This window comes from Sinohyriopsis cumingii, chromosome 2 (assembly GCF_028554795.1).
Source record: "Sinohyriopsis cumingii isolate HCF-2022 chromosome 2, ASM2855479v2, whole genome shotgun sequence".
NCBI lineage: Eukaryota > Metazoa > Mollusca > Bivalvia > Unionida > Unionidae > Sinohyriopsis > Sinohyriopsis cumingii.
In genome coordinates, this window is record NC_142962.1 from 127368316 (window position 1) to 127384497 (window position 16182).

The 16182-nt window shown below is 34.8% G+C and overlaps 1 protein-coding gene across 2 annotated transcripts in view; it reads right to left on the minus strand.

Annotated features, from left to right (window-relative positions):
• Positions 1 to 16182, minus strand: part of LOC149805789 (uncharacterized) — a 253443-nt gene that overhangs the window by 90309 nt on the left and 146952 nt on the right. The gene's annotated exons all lie outside the window — the stretch shown is intronic.

The following is a 16182-nucleotide window of genomic DNA, read 5'->3' on the forward strand; positions in this document are numbered from 1 at the left end:
TACAAAAGTTTCATGAAATTCTCTCTCTTTTTTCCAATATAGCAAGTAGTACAATTCCTAGAAGATATTGGCACACTTCCTCTGTTCATTCCTTCCTTTGTCCATGACAGATAAGCGCTTTAGTACTGTGGTATATCAATTCGTCTCAAGCGCAAGAAAACCAGTAATAAAGCATATAAAATCAATAGTGTGGGTTAAAAGTCCATGAGCACAAATTCATACATTCCAAAACTTTGCATATTTCACATTGAGATTACCAATCCCCTGTAATCTTTGTCTCCAATTATGTTCCAGTGTTACTCATGAAGGTTATATTTATGTATGTAAAGTTTCTGGCCAGGTATGTGATATGTTATCAGCTAAAAAAAAGAGGTCAGCTCTTGTGTCTATACTTGTCTGCATGCAACAATCTGGCTCATAAAAAAATGTACCTATATATCACACTGCATCAAACAAAGACCAGATAATGCAATCAGCTGAACAGAAATATTTTCAATTTCAGTATCTGGGATCTGTTGCCAGGGCAGGTAATCCTGGGCACTGAAATTATTTTAGACCTCCCCCACTCTATAACTCCTGGTCTGGTTATGAACAAGGCAGTAAATTTATATGGCCAAAAAAAAGTGTGACATCCATCATTCAGATTGAGCTTGTTGGAGTCTATTGATTTTACTGTGCCTTCTCCATTGCCTGGGTATATGATTAATGAGTCAACCTAAGCTACCCTAACCCACTGTATACTAGATTTGCATAGTGGTATGCAGTATAAAGTGTTCTCCCCCAGTGGATATGCTATCAAGGTACAAATAATCCCAGTATATCAAGACAACATTTGTGCTGTCACAGCTGACAGCTGGCAGAATTAGGGTACATACAATACTCCAAAGGTAATGCAATTTCATAGCTACATTAATAAATCATTTCTGAAAAAAATAAGGTGATGTTCTTACCCTGAGCTATCTTCAGTGATCCTTAATTTACATAAATAAAGACAGGAAAATTGATGTTATTGTTGTTGTTGTTGTTTTGTGTGCCTTAAATGCATTTGTCATGGCATACAATACCACCAGCTAGCATATGAACTGCGAGGTTTATTGTCAGTGATGATTTAATGTGGGCAACTTGAATCCTGACCTGACAGAATGCACTAAACCATGCTATTTTCTTTGTGACAGTCCACTAAGAACATAAATTGCCTGGTGATAGTTGCATGGTCAAGAAGTACCACCAATCCTGAAATGAACTGATTGATTGGTTGATATATTTATATCCAATTCAAGCATGAGTTCAGAATAAAATTGTTAATTTCACACAAAATCAGAAACAGTAAACAGAAATTGAATAAATATGACTTGTTTCATGATGGCATTTATTACAACTTGAATAGGAAGGTCACAGTAAGGGAGTTAATTCTGTCCTTCACTTTTTAAGGTACAATAGGGGCACTGCAATACTGCCTGTTTGTGCATTAGTGTATGTGCTCTTTGCCTATGCAGTATAACTGCTTCTACACTAGGCAAAATAAAAAATATAAAACTTTGGAATATGATTTAAGTTGTTTGTAAATAGGTGCAGTGGTATGTAGTCCTTCAATGTAAGATATTTTGAATGTGATTCAACACATTTTTTCTCTCAGAACTCCCCAAAACAATTCTTAGTTCAACCAAATTTAGTATTCTTTGGCTACCATCACTCTTCAATCAAGTGAAAGGCGGTCATAACTGAATCCACTTGATTGTGACTGGATTTACCTTTGTAATGACAATGGCATAAGAGTAAGTACTGTCATGGAATTGTGTGGAGTAAAATATTTAGGAACAAAATGTACTTGAGTTTTGGTGCTGCATATAGAAGTAAGCATATTTATCTTGGTCTGAGTCAAGGATATTGTGTTTGCCATGTACTATATCATAATTTCAGTAACAGACCTTGCATAACTATACCTTGGATTGTTCTGGAAATGAACTTTTGTCCTACATCCTGGCTCTTCTTTTGTGCCTTTGTTTTTTTAAATAATCTTGTTTATCTAGAAATTATTCATTCATGCTATAAGATCTTGAGGCAGAATCATTTGTTATGTCCAGTTTTTGATTTGGGCTAGAATATATTTATTAAAATTATTTATTCACTGGAAATACAAAGTGCTCAATAATATTGTTGAACAGAGACATTAACTGGGAACTATGGTGAATTCAAACAAGGAAACCTTGGATTATATTACTAAATCCCCAGCCAAGTCATAACAAAGACTTACAAAAATGGCACTAACAGCTGCCTCGCTTGGTGCTCAGCATTAAGAGGTTAGTGTTAGGACTGGTGGCCTGGTGTCAGGATCATCATGCTAGATGTCTGCAGCATGATGCCCCAGTGCTATAAACTGTCACACTGCAGACATCATAGCGATATGACTGAAAAATTGTTAAAGCTATGTTAAAAATCCAAATCTCACACACACACACACACTAAATCCAATCCCAACCTGGCTTCATCCTGTTACAAGTATAGTATGCAACAGTGTCAATCTAAGCTGCCAACTGCATCAAATATTCATGCACAAAAAATTTGCATCCGATTCCCCTGGTGATGGGGTTGCAACAGAGTTATATGTCATTGGGTATTCTGGCAGTAAGATGTGCCCCACCCCCACCCACACAATCAGGGTTAAGATCTTGTAGGAATAAGTGATCTGAGATTTGGGTGATAGGGGTCAGGAGTAAAGTAAAGAATAAATGAGTAAGCACATGCTGTTTTGCTTATATTTGTTTACAGCTGTCTAATTTTATTTGTAAAACTTGTTTTGGTGAAGTTGGGTGGGTCAAAAATGTACAAATCTTCATTTAAGATTTATAATGCATCAAAAAGCAATAAGAAATAGAAGGGGTTGTCTCTTGATCCTGTCAAAATCCCTAAGTTTGTTTGTTAATCTCCATATAAAATCCCTTTATCCATAATACAGTCTACGCACATCTAAATTGGTGCTGCTAATACAGACTTCCAATGCTTAGTACAAAACAAGTGCCAACAACATGGCAAGAAACAAATGTGCCAGTAAACCATATAACGTTACAGTTCATGAACAACACGGCCATCAAGTAATCAAAATAACACTTTTCATGAAAAACTGAAGGTTGATCAGTGTTGATCAACTAATCATCATCCCAATCCCAATACAATATACAGAGCTCCTATCTAATGTGTAGGTATGAAGTTACATTGAGGATTCCTCAAAATGCAGTATCTAACATTCAACCTATCTCCCCCTAACTGTTTTATCTTTTGCAAAACTTAAACAACTTTAACAATGACATCAAAGGCAGCAAAAGTTATCCTTTTATATGTATAATGATATAAGATGAAGCTTCAAGTATGACAAAAATAGAAATATATTTTGAATGATATTGCCATTTTTCAATGTCAAGATTTTACAAAATAAGAAAATTAGTCTGAACTCACTCAGCCACACAGTGCTGCAGCACAATTAACATTAATTACACAAGTCATTTGTCAACCCATATCTGATGCAGCTAGCTGCATAATTATGTATTTCCTGTATGAACGTTAAACGCAGCATTAAAAGCCACATATATGTCCTTATCTTACTGATAGTTATGGCTGGAAAGATAGGAACAATTAAAAACCAAATTCCATGCTATGGCTGTCAAATCTGTTATTAATTACTATTCATACAATATAGTTATGCTGCATTAATTTTTAAGAATTAGTTTTTAAATTACAAGAAGCTAGAGTCAAACATTCTTTGCACAGGTAATGGATGTCAACCAGTAACATTTATATTTGCCAATATCTCTTGCAAAGATCACGATCAAACAAGAGGCCATACTGCATATAAGATTGTTCATCTGGATGACATCTTTCTATCCATTAAATCTGGGACAGGAAGATGCAGTCTGTAAAAGTTTCTTCAAATGCTGTTGATTGCAAACGTTATGAAGAAAACTGTTTCAAGGTTTTTCTATTTATTGTATCTTCATCCAAATTTAATGGCAAACCAGCATCATTTGTCCATTTAAATCAGCATACTAAAAGATCTTAAAGCCAGGTAGCTCTCTGTTCATGTTGGTCAAATTCTGTTCAGCAGTTTTGGTATAGAAAAGTGTTGACATTTATTTCATGTTCTGGTAATGGTGATCATATCACAGGGCAATCAGCATAAGTTGCACTAAAAAAGCCCTTGATGCCAGGATTCTTTCTGGCAAATTTTGTTAAATTAAATTCTGGTAATACATCTTTGTTTAAACAAAAGCCATATTTAACCCTTAAAGTGATGTATAGTTAATGTAGCACAGGATCCCTCAGTGCTGAACTGATTGAGAAAAGATATGAAAATTGCACTCTATTTTTAAATTGCCTTCACTTAAATTACTGTACATATAGATATGCAAACCCATATGAAAAATAATTATTTATATCTGAACTTTATCATAACATCAAGTCACATATGTAACTTTATCATATTTGCACTTTTGAACATCCGGTCAAGAAACACCTCAAGCAAGTTTACACTGCCTTAAGTCTGTAAAAGTAGTTGACAACATTTCTCAGTTTCTAGTTATTTATTTTAGGATATGTTTACATTGTATTTTCCACTAATAAGCTTATAAAGACAGTCACCTGTCAGGTTCATTGCCTGTTCAGGTGATACTTGAATAAAATATTAAGAAATGCATACCAAATAATGTTGTTTTGGCTGAAGTATGGGGTTCACGTTACATACACAGCTGTCCAATAAAAATCGAAATTTGATTTATGCACCAAACCCATGGCCATAACCAATGTAAAAAAAAGATAAGAAAAAAAAATCATCAGGTGTAACAGGTTTCCATTTTCTCATGTGTCTGTTGTCAATCAAGTCTTCTGCATATGCTGTGTTGGATCAATATCATATGTCAACATTTTAAAATGGTTTCATACTTGGATACTTTGCCACATTTGGTCAGATTCTGTGAGAAGGTTTCGAGTTTTTTCAATTTTTGTTTCTTATTTTTGTTTTTAAGTAGTGTTGGACATCTTTTTAACACACTTAAGACAGACTTAAAGTAGGGCACCTCTTGTTAAATATGGTTCAATTCTCTTAATCTTTCTTCTATACAATTGTTTATAGGAAGATGAAGTGTTAATATAAAATGCAATAGGAACTATGCATGACCAATAAAAGGACCATACTGTAACTTCACTTGGCCTTTCAGCAAAGTAAGCAAAATGTGGAAGTTATTGCAAATTTGGAAGATAAAAAAGGTAAACTGAAATGTTCTGTCTCTCTCCAAAAAGATATAATGATGTATACATAACAAATTAGAAATCATTTTTTTTTAAATTTTAAGTTGAATATTTTTCAAAATTCCTAGATGAATGTGTGTGATTTGGATTTTTAATGTAGCTTTAACAATTTTTCAGTCATATCGCTATGATGTCTGCAGTATGGCAGTTTTTAGTGATGTATAGCACTGGGGCATCATGCCGCAGACATGTGGCATGATGTCCCGCCCAGTCACATTATCCTGACGCCGGGCCGACCAGTCCTAACACTAACCTCTTAATGCTGAGCGCCAAGTGAGGCAGCTGTTAGTATCATTTTTGTAAGTCTTTGGTATGACTCGGCCAAGGATCAAACCCACAACCTCCTGCATCCGAGGCGGACGCTCTAACCACTAGGCCACAAAATTCCTAGATGATGATATTCATCTATTATTCCATTGCTTCCAAGTATCTTGTTCTCGTGATTCATTCAGTCCTAAAGAACAATAAAATAAAGTAGCTAAATGATAACTTTAACAAAAGTTCATTATTAATATGTAACTAAAATGTAATCTATCTTTAATTTTTGAAGGATTTAGGGAAGGTGAGATAACTGAAAACAAACTTTGTGAGGAAAATTCATGCACATGGAAGCTGTTTTATCAGACCTGATGTGGATTCCACAATGAGTATATCCCAGTCATATAAGTTTTTCTAGGTCAGATGGTTGACACAGGTGAAGATTGTTGGTACCACTACTGGCAGATAGTAACACAATCCATTCTCCTTGTCAACAGAACCAGGACACTTTAGGACATAATTGGAAAAATGATCTTCATTACAAGAAATTGCAAAAGCCTGAAGGTATATTATCTGTTTGTGTGGCTGATGATATCACCCATTCTGTCAGAAGGTCACAACCTTGTAAAATTTTCTTCCAATCTTGACAAGGGCAATGACTCTAAACATTAGGCTGCCCACAAACAGATAATACTACATAGATTCTATCAACCAAACAAAGAATTGTAAAACTGACATAAATTGCTTGAAATACCATTTAGTCCTGGCCAATGTTAAAAGGACTGAAAAGAATGGGGCCATAACAATTAATAGATAAGTTATAGACAAAGAGACTAAGCTACCCCCCCCCCACCAATGATTCTAGATGTGAAATGTTAACAAGAATGCCACAGCATGCATGTAGACTCTGCATCAAAGAATTGCTGTACAATGTGTGACTTTGACCTGAAGATCAAAAGGGTACTGCCAGCATGTCCCAAAATGAATTAATTGACTTTGCTTCATAATCATTTGTCTGGAGTAAGAACAAAATCCAACAAAATGCAAATTAAAAAGCTTAAACCAAAACCTACATCCAATTTTCTAATACTGTAACCTTGACCCCAAAATAATAGGGGTAAGTGAGCATGTTGTAGAATAAACTGTATTGAGTTATGCAAAATATGATGAGACTCTAACAAAGGATTTTAGGAAATTTATGAAAATTAAAAAGCTTTAACCAAAACCGTAACATGCTGTTGACAGTGGCGCAGTCTTAGAAAAGTGCATGCTGTATCTTGCCTCATGCTAAAGTGTGTTCAATAGTAATCATTGACATCATCATCATCACAGTCATCATCATTGTCATCATCATTATCACAATCATCATCATGGTCATCATCATCATCACAATCATCATCATTGACATCATCATTATCACAATCATCATCATTGTCATCATTATCATAATGATGATAATTATGCTCACCATTGCAAATACCCATGCATTTTTAGTACAGCCAACATCCCACTCACTCCAAATCATGAACTGAGGTTGAAACCCAAAATCCATGCAGCAGTTTGTGTATTAATGCTATAAATGTATGCATATACAAAAATAATAGATTTAATCAAAGCTTATTCAGCAATAAAACCTTAACAAAGGATATTACCCAAGGCAGTCCATAAGTACATAATTACATCTAGAAGATTTACCTGATCATTAATGATGTGTTCACATTATGCTGTTATATCTCTGGTATAAACATACAAATGTACCACTAAAGCTAAAGTTAAAAGTCCTTTATCTACCCTCCCCCCCACTCCATATGGGTCAATATCTTTATAATTTGTTTTAAACTTCTGCGTGGCATTATTACAATATTGTATTTGCAATTTGTGACTTGAATACTGTATTGGCATATTTCAATGTCTCAATATTATGCCCTCATTATTAACATCAGCCATAGTATAAACACAAATATTGTTAATGAGGAGAGAGCATGAAATAAGATTATGGTTGTTCCTCAATCCTCCATAACTCTTGTTCAGTTTGATGTACATTGTATGAGGACATTTTTGATAATAAATATTGTTTAAACCAATCCAAAATCCATGTAGCAGATTGTGTCTTCAAGCTATATATGCACACATATAAAAAAAGTCATAAATTTAATTAAGTTTATTCAGCAATTAATCCTTTGCAAAGGATAATATGCAAGGACAGTGAAGACATTCTCTATGAATAAACAGTACAAAAAAGTTTATTTTAAATTTTTTGTACATTCAACACTTTATTCCTTCACTCCAGGAAAGTCAAGCAAGGGAGTTCATAAATTAATATCCCTGCTTACATCTGGTCAACATATAAACAAGTATTATGACTCTGTGTTCTTAAAATAATAGAAAGGAGTGAAAACCAACAAGTTTTTTTTAAAAATCAACAATAAGTTATTTCCTTAGAATACAAAGTGAAAATGTAAAAATAACTTAAGGTATAATGATTTAAATCCCAAATAATCCTAGAGTTTCTAACATAATTCCTACTGAATAATGTTCTAAATAAATGTTATTGGTATTTCAAATAATTTCAAACACTGAAGGTGTTGATGTGCCTGTACTAATGTACTAATGGTCTGCATTGTAATAATGTGCCAACAGTCTTTTGATGAATCACAATAATACAATCAAGAAGTCCTTGTTTGAATTCACTATAACTTCAAGTTAATGTCTTTGTCTAAGAATATTATAGATGAGCACTTTGTATTTCCAGTGAATAAATAATTTTAATAAATAAATTTCAGCCCAAATCAAATACTAAACAAAACAATAAGACTGATTCTGCTTCAAGATCTTACAGCATGAATAAATAATTTTTCCAGTAAACAATATTAAATAAAAAACTAAGACACAGAACATTAACCTGTATGAGGGCCAAAATTAGATTTCTAGAACAATATAAGTTGTAATCAGAAGGTCTGTCATTAAAATTATACTAAAGAACATGATAAACATAGTATTCTTGACTCAGACTAAGATAATAATCTTAATATTTAACCTATACTGAGAAACTTCACCTTTGTATTAACTGTTTATAGAATTTTAAAAATCAAAGATTTTGGTCAGATAGACAATTAACCTGATTTTGGACAAGGTCAGCTACAAGATTTTACACAACCCACAGCATATAGTGAATAAACAAAACTAACAAACAATGCAAATTAAATTTACATAATACAAGCCAATAGCAAATGTCATAAAGTTCCTCCCAAAGTTTTGGATGAGACTGGAGTTAACATAATTGTGGACAAACCTAGAGAGAACACTCAATATTTATGATACTTAATAATGATAATAGCAGTGATGATGTCTCTATGATCAATCTTCTATCAACAGCAGCACTTGTTTACCCATTACAGTATTTTATCCATGATCAGATGACAACAACCTCATAAATCTGTCACAAAGGAGGGGTAGGCTTAAAAGTAGACAAAGGTTTGGTACAAATATGAAAAGGCTCATCACGAATTATGGATGTTTCATTGGATAAATATGGAAAATGAAGCCTAATTTGTTTCCTTCTTTCATCAACAAAATCATGCTTTTCCTATTTTATTTTTCATTAGGACATGTCTAGGTTCAACTAAAATTACTTTTTAGCAAAGAAGTTGATTTTTAATGCATAGATGGTGCTCTTATCTCCAAGATGTACAACTGCACAAAGCCCCTCTAAATAAAATGAATCCATCCTTAAAAATTAGAAAGTGCACAAAAAATACACATTAATGATTTTCCATAAGCATGATAAACAAAAGTCCTCAAAATATGGAATAAAGAACAAGAGTCCCTTGAGATACAGAATAAAGAACAAGTCCCTCAAGACATAAAATAAAAAACAAGAGTCCTAAAATATGGAATAAAGAACAAGAGTCCTTCGAGATATAGAATAACGAACAAGAGTCCCTCAAGATATAGAATAAAGATGTGTTGTGTTTTGGATTTTTAACATAGCTTTAACAATTTTTCAGTCATATCGCTACGATATCTGCAATGTGGCAGTTTATAGTGATGTCTAGCACTGGGGCATCATGCCACAGACATGTAGCATGATGTCCCACCCAGTTCACATTATCCTGATGCCAGGCCAACCAGTCCTAACACTAACCTCTTAATGCTGAACGCCAAGCAAGGCTGCTGTTAGTACCATTTTTGTAAGTCTTTGGTATGACTCAACCGGGGATCGAATCCACGACCTTCCACATCCAAGGCGGACTCTCTAACCACTAGGCCACCGGAGCGGTTAGAATAAAGAACAAGAGTCCCTCGAGATATAGAATAAAGAACAAGAGTCACTTGAAGGATCAGATGCTTTACTGGCTGAGAGGAATTTCTAGGAATTCAAGATAAGACCACTTCTTTTTAGCTACTGCAATAACAAGATTTTCAAATTAGCTGCTGTGATGGACACATTGGATATCAGACTGGTTGGCACCATCTTTTTTTAGGATCATCAAGGCATCAGAAAGAAATCTTCTGGTGGAAACAGCATGTTGATATGGCTTCCCATTCTGGCAGAGTAATGATAAGAATATTTTAAATATGGATGCCATGGTGGCCATATTTGATATCAGGTTGATATGACCATCTATTCAAGACGAGTAGCGATAACAAGATTTTCAAAACAGTCACTGTGAATCCATATTGCATCCTGTTCATTTAGGACTAACAGACCATGGGATAAATGTGTGTGTAAAGTTCCTTGGGAATCCACTAATTAGATTAGATGATACCATATTTGTGCTAATGAATGGACAAAAGACAGATGATCATCCCATAAGCTCTTCTGGTCTATGACTAGTATAACTAAAAATGCAACATTCAGTAATATGAACTAAGCTCAATTTTATTGTGTAAGTACTGGATTTCTAAATCAACTGTCGTAATCAAGCACTTACTAGGTGGTCTTTTAAAACTCAGAAGTGAGATGCTTTAATTAACTACCTAATTATTGCAAGCATTTACCAACTTCACAAGGCAAGGCTGTAGAATGCATATGATGTAGTGCCATTGTTGTAACACATGATTGCTGCCATCATGCCAGTAAGCAATGAAGGTTACCAACTGTGCACATTCTTTTTATTCATTCAAGTATATTTACCATGAGCACATTTGTTTAAATATACAAAATGAGGTCTGGATACAGTTCTCATATAAAATGTTCTATCCCTTCCCCCTAACTGAAAATCCCTGTTTACAAAAATGCCAAGGAGCGAATTAGATGGTGAATTCCCCATTTAAAATGCCAGAGATTGAATTAGAAGGGGAATTCATCCCTTTAAAAAAGTGCCAGATGATGAATTAAAAGGGGAAATCCTCATTACCAAAATGCCAGAGGATGAATTCCAAGGGGAATTCCCCCATTTATGAAAATTCCAGTAGGTGAATTAGAAGGGGAAATCTCCCTTTACAAAGATGCCAGAAGTTGAATTAGAAGGGGAAATCCCCATCTGTAAAAATACTCACAAATGACTGCATATCAATGATTTCTCCACCATGTCCACTGATCTGGAGATGACCACCAGTGAAATGTGGGTTTCTCTAGTTTTATTCTCATTCATGAAACACCTAATCTGCATTCTGACACATTAGTTAACACCCTTTAGAGTTCTTGTTTGTAGCACATTTCACAGTTGGCACCTCAACAGGTTAATCTGTAATGGGTCCCCATTTAAAGATATGCTGATTTTTGGATTAGCCCAGTATGTGATCATCCACTGCCTTGCATAAGTTGCTGTATGTGTGTGTGTGTCTTTGGATTTTTAAATGTAGCTTTAACAATGTTTCAGTCATATTACTATGGTGTCTGCAGAGTGGCAGTTTTTAGTGATGTCTAGCACTGCAGCATCATGCTGCAGACATGTAGCATGATGTCCCACCCAGTCACATTATCCTGACACCAGGCCAACCACTCCTAATACTAACCTCTTAATGATGAGTGCCAAGCAAGACAGCTGCTTGTACCATTTTTATAAGTTTTTGGTATGACTCGGCTGGGGTTCAAGCCCATGACCTCAAGCATCTAAGGTGGACACTCTAACCACTTAGGCCACTGGAGCTGTCTGCTGTATGTGTCATGGTAACTTAAGGTGAGGTATATGTAAATATTTTGAGGATTCCAACAGTTCCAGTCATGAAATACCTAGGTTGCCGTGGTTATGTGAAAACATACAATCTGAAGCCCTCCAAACATGACAACTGTATATCTTGCTATAATCAACCATGTAAATAGTTTCTCATATTCTGAATATGCCAAACTATTACATGTAAAGCTAACAACTAAAATAAATAAATAAACTAATAACAAAATGAAATTTCATATTTTTGCAACAATCTCAAGAACATGCTGCCTTTTAAAAATTATTTACAGGATTTGTGTAAATACTGCTTGATTGTATTCAGTGGCTATTTTTAAAATCAGTAATAGACCTTTTCAAATGAATGTCATTTTTCAATGAATTGACTGTAAAATAAATGTGCAGACCTGTAATCTTAAATTTCAAAACATGGATTAGTCAATTTTAATTGCAGACAATGTAAATCACTAGACCTGTTTGTGCATGAAAATGTGCATGAAAATGACATTTGTACTTCACATCTCTCTCGCAGTCTTTCCTTCTCAAATTTTTATCTGATGGGAGAAGTCAATTCTCTTATTTTATTTGTATAACCCTAATTTGAGCCCTGGTTTCTATTTTCATTCATACTGATTACAGAAATGTAAGACACAGATATGATTTAAACATGATGAAGGTTTCATTGATGAAAGAAGAGCACTACAGCTATTCCACTGCTGATAATGCTAGAACAAGGAGAAGCCACACAATTCAAGGATTTTATAACAGGACTGCTATAGAAACAATGCATGGTATCCAAATGAATTTCCGGGGTAGTATATAATTCAACAAGACATTTAGTAGTTTAGTGGATGTAGAAATGAAGAACCATATATAAAGTACTAGTGTACAAGTGCAAAACAACAACATTGACCATGAAATATAGTAAAGTACCGTATACACTGGTGTATAAGTGTAAAACAACATAGACCATGAAATATAGTGAAGTACCGTATACACTAGTGTATAAGTGTAAAACAACATAGACCATGAAATGTAGTGAAGTACTGTATATACAGTACTAGTGTATAAGTGTAACCAACATAGACCATGAAATATAGTGAAGTACCATATATACAGTACTAGTGTACAAGTGTAAACCAACATAGACCATGAAATATAGTGAAGTACCATATATACAGTACTAGTGTATAAGTGTAAAACAACATAGACCATGAAATATAGTGAAGTACCATATATACAGTACTAGTGTACAAGTGTAAAACAACATAGACCATGAAATGTAGTGAAGTACCATATATACAGTACTAGTATACAAGTGTAAAACAACATAGACCATGAAATGTAGTGAAGTACCATATATACAGTACTAGTGTACAAGTGTAAAACAACATAGACCATGAAATGTAGTGAAGTACCATATATACAGTACTAGTGTACAAGTGTAAAACAACATAGACCATGAAATATAGTGAAGTACCATATATACAGTACTAGTGTACAAGTGTAAAACAACATAGACCATGAAATATAGTGAAGTACCATATATACAGTACTAGTGTACAAGTGTAAAACAACATAGACCATGAAATGTAGTGAAGTACCATATATACAGTACTAGTATACAAGTGCAAAACTACATAGACCATGAAATGTAGTGAAGTACCATATATACAGTACTAGTGTACAAGTGTAAAACAACATAGACCATGAAATATAGTGAAGTACTGTATATACAGTACTAGTATACAAGTGCAAAACAAACATATACCATAAAATGCTGTCACATAATTCAGCACAAGGCCTAAGCTGTTTGTTTACTGATGAATGACAGATTGGGGATTGTGCAGTCTGCAGTTGAGCTGTCTTATACACATGCAGCATGATGTCCCACCCTGTACAATTTTCCTAACATCAGTCTGACCAGTCCTAACACTAACCTCTTAATGCTTAGTGCCAAGCAAGGCAGCTGCAAGTGCCATTTTTATAAGTCTTTGATATGACTATGCCAGGGTTCAAACCTGCAACCTCAAGCATCTGAGGTGAATACTGTAACAACTTTTATTTTATAGGCTACCGGAGCAGTCCCGCTGTCATGCAAATGTTCTACACCATACAAGTGCACAGGTACAAAACAGAGCATTGGTAAAGTATCTTGAATACATCTCAGTTGTGGGAAAGCTTTGTTTTCTTTGTAATTTGCAACTGGTTAAAACATGGTGAATAATTATGTAACAATACTAGTATTACCAGAACAGGATCTGGGAAAATTCCAACATTGGCAGAACACTATGGAATAATTTTAAGGTTAAGAATGCCTTCTTGATTTTCAGAAATTTTACTGGCTTTCAAGAAAAAAATTGAAATCACGAATCAAGTTTGATAACTGAAGTTTGTCAAACCTGCCTCATAGATCTACCTCTTGGAATTAGAAAGGGCTCTTCTAGGAAAGGTGGCTGCTTAATGGAGTTTGTTTCTAAACTAATTTCTTCTATAAGTCCTTGGAAAAAAGTGGCTGTTCAATGCTGTTGTTTGCATAAAACAGGTAATGTTTAAGACAGGTTAGGCTGTGGTACATTTCCCGTTGTCCTCTCTTGAATTTATCAGGGGGTGAGATGGGAATATGAATTACCCAGATATGATCTAAATACAGCCCAAACATGATCCAAGCCTATTGCTTTGTTCCTTGCTTAGTAGCTTAACTTGGTTCAGCACTTGCCATGCAACTCAAGGATCAGGAGTTGACCTGCATAGGTCAGCCCAAGTCAGCTGCTTTGGTGTGTCCTTGGAATGGCATATAAAATCCATTTCCTCACCCATAATATAGCCCATAATGTTTTCATAGTGCCCAAAAAAACAACGAAACTTAAAAAACAAAACTATGTATGCATGTTATAATATTTATATACCCAGTGACACCACTAGGATTTTTGTCACCCAGTGCGGTAACTCATGGTGTCACCCCCATGGACCTCCTTACTGCACAAAAATTCAAGAATTGTATAGACAGTCATTTTGGTGTCACCCCCTCTAATGGTGTCACCCATTGCAGTCTGCACCCCCAGCACCCCCCAAGTGACACTACTGTATATACCATATTTATGTGTTCATACTTTCAGTCAAACTGCAAACAATTAAGATCCTGATTTGCTGTAGCATATTCTGCCTACACATCAGGGTCTATGCTGGTTGTTCTACTGATTACTCCAAACAAACTGCACAGACCCAGATTGCATTATGTGACAGCAGATCTGGGTTTCTGCAATTTGCAGTTGGACACAACTTATAAGTGAGTAAATATGGTAGGCCTGTTGCTACAATTGTATTTTCATATTAAGCAAAATTATAATTAGAAGGATAAAAGATGGTAATTATAAAATTTAAGATAGAATTAAATCTTTTGATATAGTATATGACATAAACATGCATACAAGCAAGCATAAAAAGCATTGCAATGTATATTTAGATAATATCTGGATACTTTTGGTGTGTGTGTGTGTGTGTGTGTGTGTGTGCATATATATATATATATATATATATATATATATATATATATATATATATATATATATAGAGAGAGAGAGAGAGAGAGAGAGAGAGAGAGAGAGAGAGAGAGGGAGAGAGAGATGGGTTTTACTATATGTACTCACTTATAAGTCAATTCCAACTGCAAGCTGCACAGATCCATGTCTGCTATCGCATAATCCATCTGTGTCCATGCATTTTGTTAGGAGTAATCAATAGATCAAACAACACAGACCCTAATCTACTAGCACATTATGCAGAATCTATGTTGTTTGCAGTTGGAGTTGACTTATACATGAGTATATACTGTACTTGGGTAAATCATTCCTCCCATCTTATTATCTAAAGGAGAAATTCCCCTCCCAGCAATTTTACCAGCTAACATGTAAGAATGAGTTCAAATGGATGAACCAGTACTCTGCTGAAATTCTGACATCACATTTGTACATTTACCTATCTAGCACATTTGTACATTTACCTATCTAGCACATTTGTACATTTACCTATCTAGCACACCTTTAACACTTACACATTAAATACCAACTAAAGCAGTTTAACCTGCATGTAACTTGTTATGTAACATGTCATCTGTAGATTGAAGATTTTATGAAATCCCCTGGGGCTAAACTACACTTTCTGATTCTATAAAATTGTTTCTCTAACATATCAGCACAGTCATGGCCATACATTGCCCAAGTAAGTTTAAGGATCCCCATAAAAGGTACACAAAAAGGTCCTTTTGGGGTTGCTGATATAAACTGCACTCCTTTAAAAAGTCAAAGACCTTCTCAGCTTGTAACGTCATCAGAAAACACATGGCAGGGCTGAAAGGTTGTCTCCATTTGTTGGCTCTTACAAAATGCAGGGAGGGGGCAAAAGGCCTATTCTACATCCCTAAACTTGTAGAAGGGAAGAAGTGTGTGGCAAAATCCCAATGCCTGGTGAAAAAGAGTGCAGTTGCTCTATTGACAATTTTTACAAACCATAG